Source organism: Bos indicus x Bos taurus, chromosome 1 (assembly GCF_003369695.1).
Source record: "Bos indicus x Bos taurus breed Angus x Brahman F1 hybrid chromosome 1, Bos_hybrid_MaternalHap_v2.0, whole genome shotgun sequence".
Lineage (NCBI taxonomy): Eukaryota > Metazoa > Chordata > Mammalia > Artiodactyla > Bovidae > Bos > Bos indicus x Bos taurus.
Window position 1 is genome coordinate 135,828,701 of NC_040076.1, and position 20,301 is coordinate 135,849,001.

General features: G+C 42.4%; 1 protein-coding gene across 7 annotated transcripts in view; it reads right to left on the reverse strand.

Annotated features, from left to right (window-relative positions):
- Positions 1–20,301, reverse strand: part of TMEM108 (transmembrane protein 108) — a 404,994-nt gene that overhangs the window by 371,056 nt on the left and 13,637 nt on the right. For 5 of the 7 annotated variants that reach the window (XM_027545854.1, XM_027545846.1, XM_027545882.1 and 2 more), the window contains exons 1-2: positions 17,898–18,005; positions 11,290–11,404 (exon numbers count right to left, since the gene is read on the reverse strand). The gene's annotated coding sequence lies outside the window, so the exon portion shown is untranslated. Of the gene's footprint in view, positions 1–11,289; positions 11,405–17,605; positions 17,706–17,897; positions 18,006–20,301 lie in introns of those variants that run through there. The other 2 variants (XM_027545900.1, XM_027545892.1) reach the window with 2 other exon arrangements.

Consider the following 20,301-nt stretch of genomic DNA (forward strand, 5'->3'; position numbering starts at 1 on the left):
TTTTTTTCCCAAAGTAACAAGTTTATTCAACCATTTTTTTTCATTTATTTATTTTTATTGATATAGACTTGATTCACAATGTTGAAGGTGTTCAGCAAAGTGATTCAGCTATACATACAGAAGTGATTCAGTGGTAAAGAATCCACCCGAAATGCAGGAGATGCAGGTTCGATCCCCTGGAGGAGGAAAAGGCAACCTACTCCAATATACTTGTCTGGGAAATCCCACGGAGGAGCCTCTTCATGGGGTGACAAAGAATCAGATGCGACTGAGCACACTAACACACATACACACATTATTTTTTAGATTCTTTTCTATTATAGGCTATTACAAGATACTGTACATAGTCTCCTGTGCTATACAATAAGTCCTTGTTGTTTATTTTGTTTTACTTTTGAATTTTTTATTTTGTATTGGGGTGTAGCCGATATTGTAATCACTTCAGGGGAACAATGAAGGGACTCAGCCATACATATACAGGCATCCATTCTCTCACAAACTTCCCTCTTATCTAGGTTGCCACATAACATTGAGCAGAGTTCCATGTGCCATGCAATAGGGCCATGTTGGTTATCCATTTTAAATATAGCAGTGTGCACATGATCATCCCAAACTCCCTAACTATCCCTTTCCCCTGGCAACCATAAGTTTTATAAGTCTGTGAGTCTCTTTTTGTTTTGTAAGTTCATTTGTACCCTTTCTTTTTAGTTTCCATGTATAAGGGATGTCATACAATATTTCTCCTTCTCTGACTTACTTCACTCAGTATGACACTCTCTAGGTCTATCCACGCTGCTGCAAATGGCATTCTTTCATTCTTGTTAATGGCTGAGTAAAATTCCATTGCGGAGAAGGCAATGGTACCCCACTCCAGCACTCTTGCCTGGAAAATCCCATGGACGGAGGAGCCTGGTAGGCTGCAGTCCATGGGGTCTCGAAGAGTCGGACACGACTGAGCAACTTCACTTTCACTTTTCACTTTCATGCATTGGAGAAGGAAATGGCAACCCACTCCAGTGTTCTTGCCTGGAGAATCCCAGGGGCAGCGGAGCCTGGTGGGCTGCCATCTCTGGGGTCGCACAGAGTTGGACACGACTGAAGTGACTTAGCAGCAACAGCAAAATTCCATTTTATTTACGTACCACATTTTATTTATCCATTCATATGTTGATGGTCATTTAGGTTGCTCCCATGCTTTAGCAATTGTAAACAGTGCTGCCATCAACATTGGGGTGCATGTATCCTTTCCGACCATGCTTTTCTCCATGCTTTTGTCCAGGAGTGGGATTGCAGGGTCATACGGTAGCTCCATTTTTAGTTTATGTGTATTGTGCTCAGTCACTTCAGTCATGTCTGACTCTATGTGACCCCATGGACTGTAGCCTGCCAGTCTCCTCTGTCCATGGGGTTCTCCAGGCAAGAATACTGGAGTGGGTTGCCATACCCTTCTCCAGGGGATCTTCCCAATCCAGGGATCAAACCTGAGTCTCTTACATCACCTGCATTGGCAGAGGGGTTCTTTACCACTAGCGCCATTTAAGGAACCTCCATATTGTTCTCCATAGTGGCTGTACCAATTTACATTCCCACCAACAGTGTAGGAGGGTTCCCTTCTATTCACACCCTCTCCAGCATTTATTGTTTGTGGATTTTGTGATGATAACTATTCTGGCAGGTGTGAGGTGATATCTCATTGTAGTTTTGATTTGCATTTCTCTAATAATTAATGATGCTGAACATCTTCTCATGTGCCTATTGGCCATCTATATGTCTTCTTTGGAGAAATATCTATTTAGGTCTCTTGTCCATTTTTTGAGTGTGTTGTTTGTTTTGATGTGTTAAGTGACATAATAGCTGTTTATAAATTTTGGAGACTAATCCCTAATTGATCATATCATTTTCAAATATTTTCTCCTAATCTGTGAATTGTCTTTTCATTCTGTTTATTGTTTCCTTTGCTATGAAAAAGCTTTTGAGTTTAAGTAGGTCCCATTTGTTTGTTTTTCTTTTCATTATTCTGGGAGATGGATCAAAAGACCCCCAAACAGCCAAAGCAATCTTGAGAAAAGAAAAATGCAGCTGGAAAAATCAGGCTGTCTGACTTCAGACTATACTACCAAGCTACTTTCATCAAAACAGTATGGTACTGGCACAAAAATAGAAATATAGATCAATAGAATAGGGTAGAAAGCCCAGAAATAGGCCCATGCACCTATGGCCAACTAATCTAAGACAAATAAAGCAAGACTATACAATGTTAGAAAGACAATGTCTTCAGCAAATGGTACTGGGAAAACTGGACAGCCACATGTTAAAAAAAATGAAATTAGATCATTCTTTAACTCTATATACAAAAACATGCTCAAAATGGATTAAAGACCTATATATGAGACTGGACTCTATAAAACTCCTAGAGGAAAACATAGGCAGAACACTCTCTGACATAAATTACAGCAACATCTTGTTTACCTATTTTATATATAGTAGTGTCTATCTGTTAATCCCAAATTCCCAATTTATCCCTCCTCCCCATTTTCTCTTTGATAACTGTAAGTTTGTTATCTATGTTTGTGAGTCTATTTCTGTTTTGTAAATTGGTTCGTTTGTATTTTTTTCTAGATTCCACATACAATATCAAATGATATGTGTCTTCTCTGACTTACTTCATTCAGTATGACAATCTCTAGGTCTACCCACAGTGCTGCAAATGGTATTACTTCATTCTTTTTATGGCTGAATAATATTCCACTGTGTGTGTGTGTCTGTGTGTGTGTGTCTGTGTGTGTGTGTGTGTAGTAAAGACACTACACTGTCTTTACCCATTCATCTGTTGATGGACACTTAGGTTGTTTCCATGTCTTGGCTATTGTAAACAGTGCTGCTATGAACACTTGGGTGCATGTTATCTTTTCAAATTAGAAAGAAAGAAAGAAAAAGTGTTAATCGCTTAGTCACGTCTGACTCTTTACGATCGCATGGACTGTAGCCTACCAGGCTCCTCTGTCCATGGAGTTCTCCAGGCAAGAAGACTGGAGTGGGTTGCCATTTCCTTCTCCAGGGGATCTTCCCGACCCAGGGATTAAACCTGTGTCTCTCATGTTTCCTGCACTGCAGGCACAGTCTTTACTGCTGAGTCACCAGAGAAGCCCAATTAGAGTTTTTGTCTTTTCTGGATACATGCCTGGGAGTGAGATTGCTGGGTCATATAGTTACTCTATTTGTAGTTTAAAGAAGCTCCAGTACTGTTTTACACAGTGTCTGCACCAATTTACATTTCCACCAATAGTGTGGGAGGGTCCCCTTTCCATCATGCCCTAGGAGTGTATATTTTCAGGTGCTTACTGATCAAGTTAGGGGTACTGGAGAAGAAACATGTGTTTACAGAAGGTGCAGCAATTGTAGGCAGAGGATGGCTAATCAAGAAATGTGATTCAGATCAGCTGGGCAAATCTGACCAGTAACTTCGTCAGCAAGTGCAGATGATAAGCCTACATACACAGCTTGGTGCTGGGCAGTCAGAAGCAAGGACATGGTACCGTGTTCACAAGCATCTTATAAGGGGGCTATTTTGAGTCCCTTCTTACAAATAATAAAATTGAGGTTGAGAGAAATTAAATATTTTTCCCAAAGTCACCTTTCTAAAATCTGATAGAGACAAGATAGAAATGCACATCTGGCTAATGGGACAAAGGTTTTCAATGCTACCAAACAGATATGGTCACTGGAAGAAAGGGCATTCTATGCACAGAATAGACAACTGGACCAACGCCCAGTCTGAGTAAGGAGCAGTTTGTGAACAGAAAGAGTAGAAAGTCAGACAGTAAGTTGGAGTCATACTGCAGACTGTCTTTATGCCTAGTTAAGAAGCACATTGTCCTTCAGACTGCTGGGAATCACAGAACTTTGGAAATCAAGAAAGATGTAAGAAAGAGGGTAAACAGACAAAGGATCTAAACTAGATAACAGGGTTAGTGGGAGGAGGGAAAAGATGGAAACACATTTAGAGAAACACCAGAAGGAACAAGAAGCTTAAGTCTAGTACCATATTAACATGGGATTTGGGGCTCTCAAATTAAAAGACACTAATTGAGGGTCTCTATTAATGTTCTATTGTTTAATGTCTGGCAAATGTTTTACTAATGTCAATAATTAAAAATTTCAGAAGTGATCTAATAAGCGTTCTGGCTCAGCTGGTAAAGAATCCGCCTGCAATGTGGGAGACCTGGGTTCAATTCCTGGGTTGGGAAAATCCCGTGCAGAAGGGAAAGGCTACCCACTCCAGCATTTTGGCCTGGAGAATTCCATGGACTATATAGTCCATGGGGTCACAAAGAGTCAGACAGGACAGATCAACTTTCTCTTTTACTTTCCAATAGAAAGGGGATAGCTTGATAGCTAAGGGAAGCATGCATCTGCCTGCCTTCGTCCTCGTCCAGGAAGCTTCTTTTAAAAGGGATGTGCTAATAAGAAATCAAGTCTGAGGATATTACTTCAGCCATATCTTTGTTTCCTAGAAAGGCTAAGGCCAGGATTCAACAATGGGCTCAGGAGGGAAAGGCCTGAGTAGGATCTATTCCTTCCTGTGGCTCATGGGAAGCACAGGACACTTCATCAAAGCTGGAGGTTTCAGCCCTCCCCTCAAGCATCTATGTCCATTTATCACACTTATCCCCCAACACTTACCTAGGAAGTGGCCTAGAGTAGGACAAAATCCCAGGATTCAGGACCTGGGACTCTCAGGCATCTTTCAGGCATCATCTTTCATCTCTTTACACCTTGGAGAGAGCAGATGTCTTTACCATTGCTACAGAATCTTCATGCAAGGGCTGCAAATTAGTTCCTGATTCTATGAGAACAGGAATTCTATGTTTTATTTTTATAAAAAATAAATTATATATGCAAAAATTTGACTTTATGTTTGGTTTATACTGTAAGATTAGATTTTCTTTAAAACTAAAATTGAGGATTTTAATCTGGTGATATATGGTTACTATATACAAACCTTCTTCAGAAGAAATATAATCTTGTATGTTAAAATGTATTGGATACAATTCTCTATTTTTCCCTTCTTGTTAAAAAAATTCCATAGAAGGGATAGGGATCTTCCTAGAGTAAGAAGAGAAACTGAAGCAAAAGATTCATCTCTGCTCCTTTGAGCAGCTGAGTGAGAAAGCTGATCCCAATCATCTTTCAGTAACAGACTACATTCTTTCCTCAACTAGCAGTTGAAGAAGCCCCACTGAACTTCTCTTCTGCCGCCTTCAACAGAAGCTGCAGCTAAGGAAATACTAACTAACTCTGCGTGTGTCACTCCCATGCTCCAGCTGCTTGAAAAGAGTAAGAGCCTTAAATGAATTCAGCGAGCCATTGGGCTGTGTGTGACGTCACAGAGCAGGCCCTTCACAGCTGTGATGGCCCATGAAGCCAGGACCATCATCTTACCCTATCACAGAATCATAAATAAGGACAGAGCCTTCTGCAAATATGAGGATGCACTCCCTTGTAAAGTCATATTCAATCACTGGTTCAAATGAAACTAGCTCTCCAAGATTGGGGGTAAATAAACAGAACACACTACAACACAAAACATTTTAAAGTCTGCCTTTAAGGTAGTAATTCCCAAAATGACACCATCTATATGGAATTTATTTCTGGAGTAATAAGCCAAATTATTTTACTTTGTCAGAACTGGAATCTTACACACCCAGCCGTTGAATAACACTTGTCAGAGATATCAAAATGTCTTTCAACATTTAGACAGCTACCTAGCCATTATTCCTACAAGATGCATGGGTGGTTGAGAGAATCACGTTTGACAGATGCAAAAAAATAAAATATCCATATGGAAAATATAACTGCTGATTTCCCAATCATCTAGCCCAGCAATTTCCCTACCATTCTGCTCTGGGATGCAGCTGCTGCTGCTAAGTCGCTTCAGTAGTGTCCGACACTGTGCGACCCCATAGACGGCAGCCCACCAGGCTCCCCTGTCCCTGGGATTCTCCAGGCAAGAACACTGGAGTGGGTTGCCATTTCCTTCCCCAATGCATGATGCAGCTAGTCTCCTAAAAAAACAGATTCAGGCTTTTTCATAATTGCTACTGAATGCAGAGGCTTCATCTTCCAATTCTTTATTATACACATAACCCATAAACACTGTTTATGTTGATTCTAAGAGTTAAGAATTCAGTGTCCTTACACAAGAGAGGTCTCACATTCTGTCGACCCTACCACTGCTCCCTTCCAGAAAAACCACAGTCTTTATTGAACCAAGAAGACCCAGGCCACCACTGTGTGGACCAAAAGAGGGCATCAGTACCTCTGAGACTGCCTGGAAGAAAGCTCTCTATAACCAGAGGGCTGATAGTTACTATAGAATTATCATATTCTTTTCCTTCTTGGTCCATACATAGACCACCAGTTAGGTTGTGGGGACAGGAAGACATGAGTAGAGAAGCCAAAACAGGAATCTTGAGCCATGTAAATGACTGATCAAGCACTGTTGGTGCAGACACATCCTGGAGTTGCAACAGATCAGGCAATAATCCTCCTGGTCCTGAGTTAGGTCCTGTCGCTGTGAGGTCTGGCCACATGATGGCTCTTTCTCATCCTGAAAGACCTCTGGGATTACCCACAACTTGCCACACGCCTGACATTTATTTTCCCATGTATTCTTACTTAAGCCTTCCATTTCTTAAAGTAACTTGAATGAGCTTCTGTTCTTGTAATCAGAGACATTTATAGATGCCCCACAGCAAGACGTCTAAAAGTGTTCTTTTTCTCTTTACTAACTATAAAACAACCTCAGATTTCCCATCTGAGAGTCTACACATAACCTCACAAATTTAGGGCTACTTTGCCAGTTTTTGTAATCACAGAGAAAGAAAAGAAATGGCTGGCAAAATCCCTTTCTCTTGGATTGTCTTTAAATCTCCCTTGCTGCATTCTTTCTCCCAGTCAAGAATAAAAACCAGCATGCTCTGGGAGCCTCAGTAATCTCTCCACCCTCTGTGGCCCTAACAGACTTCCCCCTGTGACTTCTAGGTTGATTTCAAGGTTCAGGGACCAAGTTTTCCACTGGCAAAACCTGATTCTTCTGGTCTCTATAGAATAATATTGGCTCCCAAAGCAGTTTCAGCACTGGGAATAGGTGAGGTCATATCAGAAATTAATGAGCCAGCCCCTCTGAGCACCTGCACCTTCTGCAACTCTAATACTCCCCCTTTCTAAAACCCCCCAATGCTCTAGCAGCCAGTGATTCTCAATCAGAGGCCATCTTTAGAAATACAGGGGGCTTTGTTGGTTGACTTGATGACTTGGTTAGAGTAATACAAACATTCAATGACCAGGGTTGCTATATGTCTTATAATGGGCAGCAAAGTTTCACATAGGGATGAGTCATTCTATCAAAATGCTAAGAGCACCTCCCTTGAGAAACACTAAGACCCCTCCAACACCCCAAGCAGAACAGAAACACAAAGTGAAGAGAAGAGGGCAATACAAGGATCGGTACCACAGTCAGGAGAGAGGCAGTCCGTGAAGGCCGTCAAAGAATCATCTCAGCCCAGCCATCTCCATGCCTTCTCTCCTGCAACACTGCTCACAGCATGCAAACCCTCTGCTCTCATTCCTTCTACCATGCAAAACAGTCTTGGGCTCAGTTAGACTTAAATTGCATCTTTTAAAATATGTCTTTATTTCTACATATTTTCATTTGTTCTAATTATGATAGTTTCAGAGCAACTAATATTGGTACTAGAAAGAGAGAATATCACCTGAAAATTCTTTCATGTTGCTCAAGGGCTTAACTACTAAATATGTCATATACTACTTTACAAACTAATCCTTTAGGGGATAACGCCTCAGAGCTTAAGCTTGTGAACTAATACCTTCTTATGAAACACTTTTCTGAGCCATGCTGGGGCTTGGAAGGAAGGAAGGTGAAAACTGTCTCACCACCTGTCCCAGACGCTTTGTGAAGCTCTGCTGCTCTAGGCAGTATCAAAAGAGACATCCTGCACAAACAAGCTTCACCACCGAGGGTCAGGGTGTGGAGATACCAAATGGAAAGAGACAGCTCAGCAGTCTGGGATTAAAGCACAGATATTTTTGAGGCAGTGCACTCAGTTATGTCAGAGAGACAGGTTCATGGCACTTTCTGTGACAGGTGCTTCAGCAGCTAAAAAGTTCAGCAAGATTCTCTCACAGACTGAAAAGTGACCCAGGATGGAGAAATCCAAAACATAATTCTGTTTTAAATGAAGTGAGGTCTTGTTATAACAAGCACACACACACTGTCACTACAAGTATGGATTTCTGACACATAGTCTTTACAGACTAAAGCAGTGCTGTCCAACAGAACTTCCTGATGATGGCCACACTCTCTGTCCACACTGTGCCTGTGTCAGTATGGTCTTGGTGTAAGTTTGGTGAGTGTATCTAATAGGTACAGAGACCAACACGTCAGCAAGGCTGAACTCAAACCTGCCAGGACAGTTTACATCTAATCCCTGCACTTGCTCTTCCTAAACTGAGGTTTTCTAGTAAAATAACATGACTGCTTCAGGCCCAAGCCAGGGTGATAGCCCTTTTCACCATTCCAGCACAGTTCTAGAAGATAAGCAGAAGTAAAACTGAGATCCTAAAACATTTTATGTATCATTCAAAGGGCATGGGTTGACGACAACCCCTTTTCTATACTTTCAAAGGAGAGAAGAAATAGATGGAAAAGCTATAGAATAAAAACAGATTTCTCCAAACATTCTCTGGTATTTGTTGTATTACTCAAAAAATCTGCTCTAGGATCCATAGTAATTTGGGAGGATATTTTTCTTTGGGAGGGTTACTTCTTTATGTCCTTTGGTGACTTTATGTCCTAGTGACTTACCTTCATTAGGTGGCGCTAGTGACAAAGACCCCACCTGCCAATGCAGAAGACTTAGAGACTCAAGTTCAATCCCTAGGTCCAGAAAATCCCCTGTAGGAGGGCATGGCAACCCACTCCAATATTCTTGCCTGGAGAATCCCCATGGACAGAGGATCTTGGTGGGCTACAGTGCATAGGGTCGCAAAGAATCAGACATGACTGAAGCAACTTAGCACTAATTATACAAGTCACTTTAAGAGATTACCACAATCTCCCATCCCTACTTAAAAGCAATTTCCTTGACTGCTCTTATAACGGGCTTATTTCTCTCTCCTCTACTCTCCCATTTTTTCCCTTTACAAAAAAAAAAGCCTTTATTCAAGAGTATATTGTTGAAATGAACTGAATATGAAGGCAAGTGAAATCAGAGTCTGGCACTATGCATCATTTCCCACACCACTGACCCTTCAAACTCCCTTGCTCCTCAGCTACTGCCTTCATAAGGATTAAGAGTGATCCCTGGGTCCTGGATATTTGAGGATACAGGTATTTCTTAGCATTATAGAGCTCTCAAGTAATCACACCGTGCTTTGTACATCCCTTCTTTAGGCTACTGACTTACAAATGCTGTGTCTATTTCACAGGTAGGGAAACAAGCATAATGAGACTAAGTTACTGACATGCCATCCCAGAGAAACTCAAGAGCAAAATTAAATCACCTCCAGCAGTGGTTCTCAACCAGGGGCAGTTTTTTCCCCAGGGCACATTTGGCAATGTCTGGAGACACTTTTGATTTGTCGCGATTGTTGTAGGGGTCGGGGGAACTACAGGCATCTAGAGGGTAGAGGCCAAGGATGCTGCCGAACATGCTTCAATGCACAGGATAGCCCACAACAAAGAAGCACCAGGCTCAGCATGCCACTGGTGCTGAGGATGAGAACCCCTGATCCTCTGGCATCCAGCACTAGCTTCTTTGGCTCCTAATGAATAAAGAATGGCTCCCTCTGTAATTTGATCCTCATACAGCATTTACACGGAAACATACCAGTTGAGTGCTATTTCTGTCATGCTATACTTTTTGGCGCCACAGAGGAAAATGAGGAAAAGCTGGCAAAGTCTGGCTCCTTTCCTCTAATGAGATAGCTTAGCAGAGACCAGGTCCTTTCCTTAGTGACCCCCAGGCACCGAGCCGGGGTCTGTGTCTGGCTGCTCACCTAGACCCTTCAGTTGTTGCTGTGCCCTACAGCTCCCTGTCCTCTGCTTTGCTCATCTCTAAGCACATGCATCACTCCAGAGCTGTAATGATGCATGCTTATGGGAATCTCCAGAGATCTACAGCTCCTAATTGTCTATTTTGTTCAGTAAATTGTACTCATTACTGAGCCATGTGAGGCACAGAAGGACATCAGCCTTACTGGGTGCCCTCTGTCTGCACGTGGGTAATGGGACATTATCAGCAAGGACTCCACAGTATTGAACCAAGACGCTTAAAAACAATCCTCCATTCAGTTTCTCAGCTGAGTACTTTTTTTTTTTTCTAAATATAACCTCCTGTCCCCCTTTTTCCTAACCCGTCTTAGCTCTGCTTAGATTTGTATTAATTATTATTTTCTCTGTAGTGAGTCTGGTTTTAGTTTAAGCTCTAAAAGCCAGAGACCTCAGAAAGGATGGGATGTCCTTTCCACTCCTCCCTCTCAGCCCTCCACTGCCTCTGAGAAGGGCACACCAAATCTCCTTTTGGTCTCAAAGTCTTCACGACAGATGAAAATCCAAAGCAGCTTTAAAAGTTATAATGCTCCCGGTGCCTACATCCATCGCACTAAGGACTGCAAACAAATGAGGAGGGAATGGACGTGTGACTTCCAGTGACACTGGATAAAATAAAATGGAATGGGCAGAACCATGTGCTTTGCTACCACTATTATCTACCAAATTGGAAATCATCAACTCTCTGGTAAGCAGTTTTCCATCCCCCTCCGCCCCCAACACCCCCCCAACCCCCGCCAAAAAAAGTGATTAACGCAGGAAAAGTGAAGCATAGTGATCCATGGAAGAGTAGAGTGCTGAGAGAGGGGAATTTGTGTCAGCAGAGACAACAATATGATATGGCTACAGGAAAACAGCACTCAGGCCTAATTCCCTTCTCAGGAAGGCCCAGCAACACCCTCACCCCCTATGTAAATCAAACCCCATACAAGCTCACTAAAAAATTCTTATGTTGAGATATGCCCATGCAGATTCTATCCCATCACCTTGATCATGGTTTTAGCTTTGTAAGTGCTGACCTTAACAATGTTTATGACCTGAATCACTAAAGGCTTTGGGAAGCTTTCACAGACAGGGCACCCTGTCTGTGATGCCAAGAGGCTGTTAAGACAAGAGTAAAACCAGAACAACAACGGCAAAGAATGCCTTTGACTTACCCTGGAGTAGAGGGTGTGAGAGCCTTCAAATGCACTTACATCCTCATGACCCATCAGCTCTGTTGCCTTTCATCGCTCACTTCTGCATGGTGGATCACAACCAATCGATCACCAACTACCAAAGATGAGAAACGAATGAATGAATACGTTAGGCCAGAAGATCCATAACTTCAAGTTCCAAGCCACCGCTCCTCAGGTGAATTTGCTAGCATAGGCTAACTATCAGTACTTACTTAATACATAAACCCAAACATATATAATGGTTTAAGCTCAATAAAAGCTTATTTCTTGTTCCTGTATACATACTGCACAATTGAACAGTCTCCCTTAACAGTAATCCAGGCAACCAGGCTGACAAAAGTCCTGCCATCCTTTAACATAGCATCCCAAGATCTCGTAGGGACCCTCTCCACTCCAGCCTACAAGGAGTATAAAACAGCATGGAGGAATTTGCATGGGTGCTCTCTTTTTGTTTCTTTTTTCCCTAGAAATGGACCACAATACTTTTCTACTTCCACTTAGTTACACAGCCACACCTAAATCCGTGGGTTGCTGGGTAGCTAATAATCAGTATCATACAAGCCTGACTCCAGCCCAACGAAGATGATGTTAGCTTTAAGGTATGGGGTTCTGGGTGAGACGCTAACAGCAAATCTAACTTAGTTACTTAATGACTCTGAGATCTGGTTTCCTCATCTGTGAAATACTCTGCTTCCCTCACTGACCTATGCGTCAGTGTGAGACTCAGAAATGAGACAAAACAGCATGCATAGCTCCTGGGTATCTTGACAAAATGCTGAGCTGCAAACTCCCAGATGTTGTTCTTTGACCACACTTGAAGCAGAAAAGAGATTTTAAAAATTAGAGAATATTTTTGTATTCCACAAAGTGATCTGCAGATATAAAGAACCGGCACCAACTTCGATTATACATAAATTCCCCATTTTCAGGATACCAGGTAAAATTTCAAAGAGTCACAAAATTTCGGAACTAGAAAGAATTTAAGTGGTCACTGCTTTCCCCTCTTATTTTCCAGACAAGGAAACAAACTCAGAAGTCAACAATGTCCCTCAAATCTCATCTCATACTAACTCAGTGTGCTGGAATCAGAGTACAGAAATTGGACTTTTTCTTCTGTTATTACATAAATTAAATCGATAAGCTGCTGAAGAAGAAAAGGTAATTCTTATTCTTCTGCTAAAGTGAGAGTAAATGGCTACTCTGGCCCAAATCTAAAAAGGCACCAGAAGGTAGCATTCACCAGCGTGGACCACCATCATACCGAACGTAAGGGAAGGGAGTCACAGGGCAGACCAAGTTTTTCAAGCAAATGTTCTTTGAAACAGTGATCACCACCAAAGTTATATCTCACAAGTCCAAAATGTGACCTGAACACAAATTAACTTCTGTATACCTTCTGGCAAAAACAAGAATTTTTATTTTCCATACATACACACTGAGTCATTGCTATGGGAATTATTAGGGAACAAATAGAAAAAGAGAATTTGAGATTGCAAATAAAAAAGGGAAAGGAAATATTAATAATTAGCTGAGGGGGCACAGAGGTTTCCATAGCCAATCCTGGGGACAAATAAAGGAATCTCAAGATTTTTTTATCCATGATACTTAAATTATTTTGCATCTCTGAGATCACGGTGAGTCCTCGAAGTTAAGAGCAGAAAGTAAAAATATAGGGCCTCAGCAATGAAAGACAGGAGTCCAAATTCAAAGTCCTAAATCAGGAAGGGAAGAATGGAATCTCTTAATATGCATGTCTCCGATAAAGAGATATAAATTTGAAAGTGTTTTGACAAAATTAGGAGGTGCTACTTAATGAACAAGAAATGATAAATGGAAATCAGTACTTGCATATCCACCGTTGAGTAAAATGCTATTATCAGCATCTTCATTTAGTGAGTAACTTTAAGCATTTTAATAAAGGTAAAATGTTCTAAGAACTGCTACAGGTTTACTTCTGTACTCCACCCCCAACTCGCTTCTCCCATAGTGTCACTAGCACCTCAAAACTTTCCCATCCTGGCAATGTCCCAGAACCTCTTCTCAACCCTAGAAGTTTTACCTATTCTTGTGCCATGGACCCTCCCGTACTTTTGGCAATCTACTGAAGCCTAAGGAACTCCTCAGAATAATCTCTTAAATGCAGAGAAAATATATATATATATAAGAATAAAAAGGAAATCAGTTATATGGAAATTATTCTAGTCACATAGCCTTCAGAGAGTTCATGGACCCAATTTAAAAACATCTGATTGGGGAGTGACTCTTCCAGGGTAAAGAAAGTTTTTTTCTCCTGCAGGAAAGTTTAAAAAAACACAAGGATGTATAGTAAAGAATACTACTCAAGAACAGTCAGTGAAGAAAAGAATGAGGTGCAAAAAAGAAGTCAGACCTTGAATTTCTGCCCAACACGATACTATTCACGCTATGGTTTAAAAACCCTACTTTAAGGAATTACTCAGAATTTTCTCGGCTCCAGCCCTGTAGACATAGCATCTTCTTCGTACTGATGGCAGGTGAAGAAATTCAACACTGGAAAAGGCAGGACTGACCTGAGCTTGGCTCCCAGTTTTCTACCACTCTCTAGTTCTGTTAGCTTGGGCAAATCACTCAGCTCTGAGGTGAAACTCTGTGTCTATAAAATGAGAAGGTCAAGCTAAACCATCCCTAAGGTTTCTTACAACTCTGAATTATTAGGATTCTCTGAGAAGAAATATGAGTGAGATTTCTTTTTGCTCTAGGTTCACTGCATGAAAATACCTTTCAGATGAGAATTTTTCAGGGGCTTCAGAAATGTTGACCCTTTATGAGAATCAGCTGGGCGTAGAATTTTTGACTTAGGATTTTTTTCAAGAGACATGCATCACATCTCACCCAATTCCAATGACCCAGGTGAGAAAAGTGAGTTTCACAAAGGCAAAGAAATGTATTTGAGGTCACATAATGAGGTAATGTTAGCAAACTGTTGTGACTACTGCTGTCTAGCGTCAGCAAGATTTTAGGATTTGGCATTGGTAATAAAAATCAGCTCATGAGTTCACTTGAAAAGAAATGGAAATAAACTCCAAAAAGCTGAGCCATAGCACAGGGACTGCATGAGGAAGCAGGTGATTCGGGTAATGACTCCCAGGAGCAGAGTTCTATGCCTCCAGAAAGGTCAAAGCTCGTATGCTATGCACAGTAACCTCACCAGCAACAGTATCATCTCCTTCAAATATATGGCTACAAAATTCATATCAAAACAGTCAATTATTTTTTTTAAAAAATGAAAGAAAAGGTAGTTCAAAAGAGGGAAATAAATGAACAAACCCTGGCTAATAAGGTCAATAAAACCAAAGTTCAGGATGTGAATTGCTAATAAAATCTTAAAATTGTAGAATACTTGTTAGGAATTTTTAAGTTTTAGAATATTATGGACAGCCCTAAAATATAGTAAGCATGAGCATTATTTTTACTAATACTCTCACCACTATCTTCAGATACATAATTATTGGATATTGATTAGGCTTCAAAGTTATATGTGTATTTCCATAGTCCCGTCCCTGTATACAGATGAGTTTTATAAGCAAAGACGTAGACGCTAGAAGTTGTTGGGAAATTTGATTGAATCATGAATTCAACCTCATTTTCAATTAGCCAACAATATGTATGCAAGGGCTTTCAAAACCTGTGTTCCAACGCTTGTCAGCTTACCCTCTCCATTTCCCACACAATCAGCAAAGTAATGGCACCCATTCTCAACCCCTACAACCATCATTCCTACTTTGTATCAATATTTCTGGCTTTTGTAACTTTTTTCTTTCTTTCTTTTTTTTTTAATGATTTTCTTTGGGAATTGACACAGCCTTTCAAAATCTTCTAGACCAGAGGCTATACATCACTGGTTTGCCAGCTCCTGTTTAATCTCCTCCAGGAATTCCCAGAGACAGCAGTGCCATCTACTGGTAGGGAGGGCATAACTTGTTTTCTGGAAGCCTGCGGTTGACATGCCTGAAAGAATGGCAGCCTAGATTTGTGCTTTTGTGAGCCTTTCTTTTCTAGAGCACATTACAAGCGTAACTGATGCTTACAACCTGAGACACAGAAATCCACAGGAGACCCCATCGTGAAGGGCAGGTCCTTGGGAAGCCGTATAAAACCCAGCCAGTCAAGCCAGTAGAGAGGCAGCTCTGCCTTCTCAAAGCTCCAAAGGCAGAGCCTCAGTGAATTAAACACTTCCTAGCTCTCCTCACCCTAGGGCTTCCGTATCAGATGTTCTCACTTTGCTTCCACCTGTGGCAATGTTATCCCACTCTATCTTACAGCAAGAGTCCAGGGAAGGTGCTCAGACCTCTATCAACGTGACAGCTCTTAGATTTACACAGTGTGACACAGATCCTGCTCAAAGGACAGTACTGCTTAGGCATGCAGGTCAGACTCTAATCTCTCATTCACTCTTCCCTCCCTGACCCAGGGGACAGAAACGACAGAAAGGAAATGATTTTGTTTTTGCTTTGGAAGCAACATTAGTGGGCTTTTACTGAATCAGAGAACAAACCTTGTCCTGTAGGTCACTGAGGTACATTGCTTCCCTTAAGATGAACTAAGCCTGCCAATCTTTCTGCTTTCCCTTGTTTAACCTAATAAGTGTTTTTCAACCTTTCCAAAACCCTTGCCTCCCTTTCACAGACTAAACATAAACACTGCATGTCCTTTGTGTAGTTTATATAACAAAATCGACGTTTTCTCTCTAAACACAAAAGCATATACCTTTTCAAACTACACTCCCTACCCCAGCCTCAGAATTCCTTCCTCTCCCCACTGATACCAGCTAGAAACAAATCACTGACAAGTTCTAAAATTACTCTAATTTGCTTTATGTACCAATCTGTCAGGTGACAATCTATATTTTACTTTATGAGGTCATCTGTTACATTCCCAACAAGCTTTGCAACACCTTTTCTTTTACTTTGGCTCACCCCAGAAAACCACCAAAAGTTGATCTGCTACAGTTGATGTTAATTCTGATTCCCCCTAACAAATTTAAGTGTTCCTTCTTTAGTTAGTTTGAACCTGCCAAGTAAATTGATTTCTTAACAAGTTTGGGCATTTCACAGGCATGCGGTGTGTCTTAGATGTTTGAAAAAAAAATCACATCATTTCCTAAAGAAACAAAACTTTGTATGGGGAAGGTAAGAGTAATAAAAAGCCTTGGAACCCTGTCAGGATGTCTCTGAGAAACCAGGTAGAGAGATTCCTGTCCATTTCCTACCAGGATAAGTTGTAAATGAATTATAGTGGAATTCCAGAATACAGTAAAATCTTCCTAATGATCGTTTAAACCGTTCCGAACCAAGCAGACTAACAGGTATAGCTAATAAATTAACTAGTGGAAAACTGAAGGGGCTTTTTATACTTTGTTATGAGCTGTACAGTATATAATAGCTCTTGCTATTTCAGGTCTAGGGAAATTGAGAAGGAAAGAGGCAGAGGATGCCTTTTGTAAAGTATGACTTCAAGGAGTCACCCCCAACCCCCAAACCATAATCACACAGACACAGACACACAGACACACAGACACACACACACACACACACACACGCAGCTTTTGACATCCAAAGGCCTTCTTTTAACACGCACTTTTGAAAGAATTAAGGAGATCTAAACGGGTGTAACCTGCCTTCCCTTCTCCCTAGCACCCATTAACATGCTAAAAATAAGTCATTACTTGATTCGGCAGCCCAGAAAAACCTCAGTTTACAGAGATAACCAGCCACCCCCCAAACCCGCAAAAAAAAAAAAAAAAAAAAAAATCAGATTTTCTTGAAGGAGAATATCCGTGATGGTCTGCTCTGCAGTTCACTGCAGGGATCTTCCCCCTCACAACTACCAGCCATCAGTTTCGCTGTAATTTCTCACTGTAGCCTCTCACTTAGACCTTCTCCGCCAGTGCCCAGCGGCTTTTAAAATAATTTTTTCCCCTTATTTCTTGATCCCTTCGGCAGGCTGAAAGCGTTTCGGTGCAACTCTGGGGTGAGAGCTCCAGGCAGGTCCGGAGAAGCCTTCCACCGGCGCACCTGGGCTGGCCCGAGGGTCCTGCCCCCACCCCTGCCCGCACGGCTGCGCCAGGAATACGGCTTTGGTCGCCGCCGCCGCCGCCGGATTAGTTCGAGTCCCGTGGCTTGGCCAAAGTGACACTACATTTTTTTCTTCTTTCTCACATGTGACAGATCCCACTGCATTAAAGCCATTTTCTCCCCGGCTCTAGGCCAGGTCTAGCGCCGGAGACGTCCCTGCCCCACCACCCTTCACCCTCTACCTGGGGAGGGGGTCGGTACCAGCATCCCTCCGGGAGAGAAACAAAGGCGGAGGCGAGGCTACCAGGTAGGCAACTCCCCTCGGGTGGACCCGTCACCGCGGTGAAGAGGATGCGGAGATGCATTAGCGGGCAGAAAAGGGAAACCGAGGCACCGAGGGGGATGACTGAGCCTGGGTCGGCATCCTCTCCCAAGTGAGGCTCCCCGGGCGGGCGGACCTCAGACTTGCCCCCGCCCCGCTCGCCCGCAATCGGCCGCGGAGGGGCAGGGAGTCCGCCCCGCGGCAGCTCTTACCTCGGGAGAAGCGCTCCCGCTCCCTCCGACGGCTCGGGGAAAGAGCCCCGCCGCTCGCGCACGCGCATTCGCGTCCTCGCCTCTCCGCGCCACCGCGCGCGCCCCTCCGACCTGGCTTTGGCCCGCCCCGGCCCTGTCCGTCAGCGTCCGCGAGAGCCAATCCACAAGCACGGGAGGGCCAGCGCCGGTCACGTGGTCGGACTAGCCAATCACCAAGCTGCCCTCGGCTGCACCGGTTCCGATGTCTCCGGGGATTCGGTTGCTACAGAGTGGATCTGGTGAGAGGCGTGTACAAAGGGTTGAATCTCTGTTTTGGGCTCTGATTGGTGCTAGATTGATCAATTACTAGATCTATTGATATCTCAAATTCTAAATATGAACTAGAATGACCTGGGCATCTTATTCAAAAGCAGATTCTGATCCAGTAAGCCTGAGACGGAGACTTGAAATTCTGCCCAACAATCTCTTAGACAGTGATGATGCTCCTGGTCTGAGGACCACGCTTTGGGTAGCAAGATTTTAAAGGCACTTGTCTAAAAATGATGGTTATAACCCCCTACTCCATGTTATTTAGAAGTTTCAAAACCTCTTCCTTCCTCAACTGATAAAGTATTCCAGTGACTGACTGAACAAGGGGTGTTCTGGTGACGTTTGTAGTTTGGGCACAGGCTGAGGGAAGGCGTGTTTGATTTGAATATCACCCATCTTTGTTCCGGAGAAAGCAATGGCACCCCACTCCAGTACTCTTGCCTGGAAAATCCCATGGATGGAGGAGCCTGGAAAGCTGCAGTCCATGGGGTCGCTGAGGGTCGGATACGACTGAGCGACTTCACTTTCACTTTTCACTTTCATGCACTGGAGAAGGAAATGGCAACCCACTCCAGTGTTCTTGCCTGGAGAATCCCAGGGACGGGGGAGCCTGGTGGGCTGCCGTCTATGGGGTCGCACAGAGTCGCACACGACTGAAGTGACTTAGCATCTTTGTTCATGGGGCAGTAACTAATTTGGTGGACGCTCCTCATTGAGAACACTAAGTCATCCTGAAATATTGGACGTGTCACTGTGCTGTATTCTTGGCCAGAGAAGCAGCATAAGTGGTTCCTGCTTTTTGGAAATTTGTCTGTCACAGAACTACACAGGCAAACTCGGGAAGAAGCATTATAGGAATAAAATCCAGGGACATAATTGCTGCAGCTCCTTGGACAATTCAGGTCAGAACTATCCAATATAAGACAGAGTTTGTAATATCCTATTTTAGGAATCTTTGAAATTGCCCAGATAGACTTCTGTCAGTAATTCCAGAGTCTGGAAATCAGGAAGCCCAGTGCCTCTGTCATCTCTCAAACTTGACCTAAATCTGAGTATTTTCAGACTGGCTAGACTATTGTTCAGCATAGTCCTATTACGCAATAGTGTACCGGTGTGATTCTAAGGTCTAAGTGCTACAGTCTGCAAAACCTTCCTACTTCAGGCCAGGTGGTGTGACACTGCTTCAGCAGTTTTCTCTCACTATTCCTCAAGGTGATCAAAATGTCACTTAGAGAAAACTTCTATCCTTGTCAGTGTATCTTGGGCCTCTGGCTTATCAGCCCCAGAAGTGAAAGCCTGCTTAATAATCTCAGCTACTGTTCACCAGTAACTCTATCAGAGGTAGCATAGCACAAAACTCAAGAGTTACAAGAATGCACTGAATCTAGCACAGCAATGGTTCTGGCTGCAGCAAGAGTAAAGAAATGTCTAACCAAGAAGAATATGTTTGAAAATCTCAGACAAAGTTTATTTTGCTATCTTTAAACCAGTGGTTCTCAAGCTTGGGTATACAGTAACACTTTTTTTTTTGTAATTGGAGGATAATTGCTTTACAATGTTTTGTTAGTTTCTGCCATACAACAATGTCAATCAGTCGTTAAGTATCCATATGTCCCCTCCCTCTTGAATCTCCGTCCCACTCCCCACCCCATCCCACCACTCTAGGCTGTCACAGAGCACTGGGTTGAGCTCCGTGTGTTATACAGCAACTTCCCACTAGCTATCTGTTTTATATATGGTAATATAAATGTTTCAGTCCTACTCTCTCAGTTCATCCCACCCTCTCCTTTCCCTGCTGTGGCCACAAGTTTGTTCTCTCTGTCTGCCTCTCTATCCCTGCCCTGCAAATAGGCTCCTCAGTACTATTTTTCTAGATTCCATATATATGCATTAATATATGATATTTGTTTTTATCTTTCTGACTCATTTCACTCTGTGTAATAGACTCATCCATCTCACTAGAACTGACTCAAATTAATTCCTTTTTACAGCTACATAATATTCCATTGTACATACCTGTACTACTTCTTTATCCATTCATCTGTCAAAATGGAAATAAAAACAAAAAAAAACAAATGGGACCTAATTAAACTTA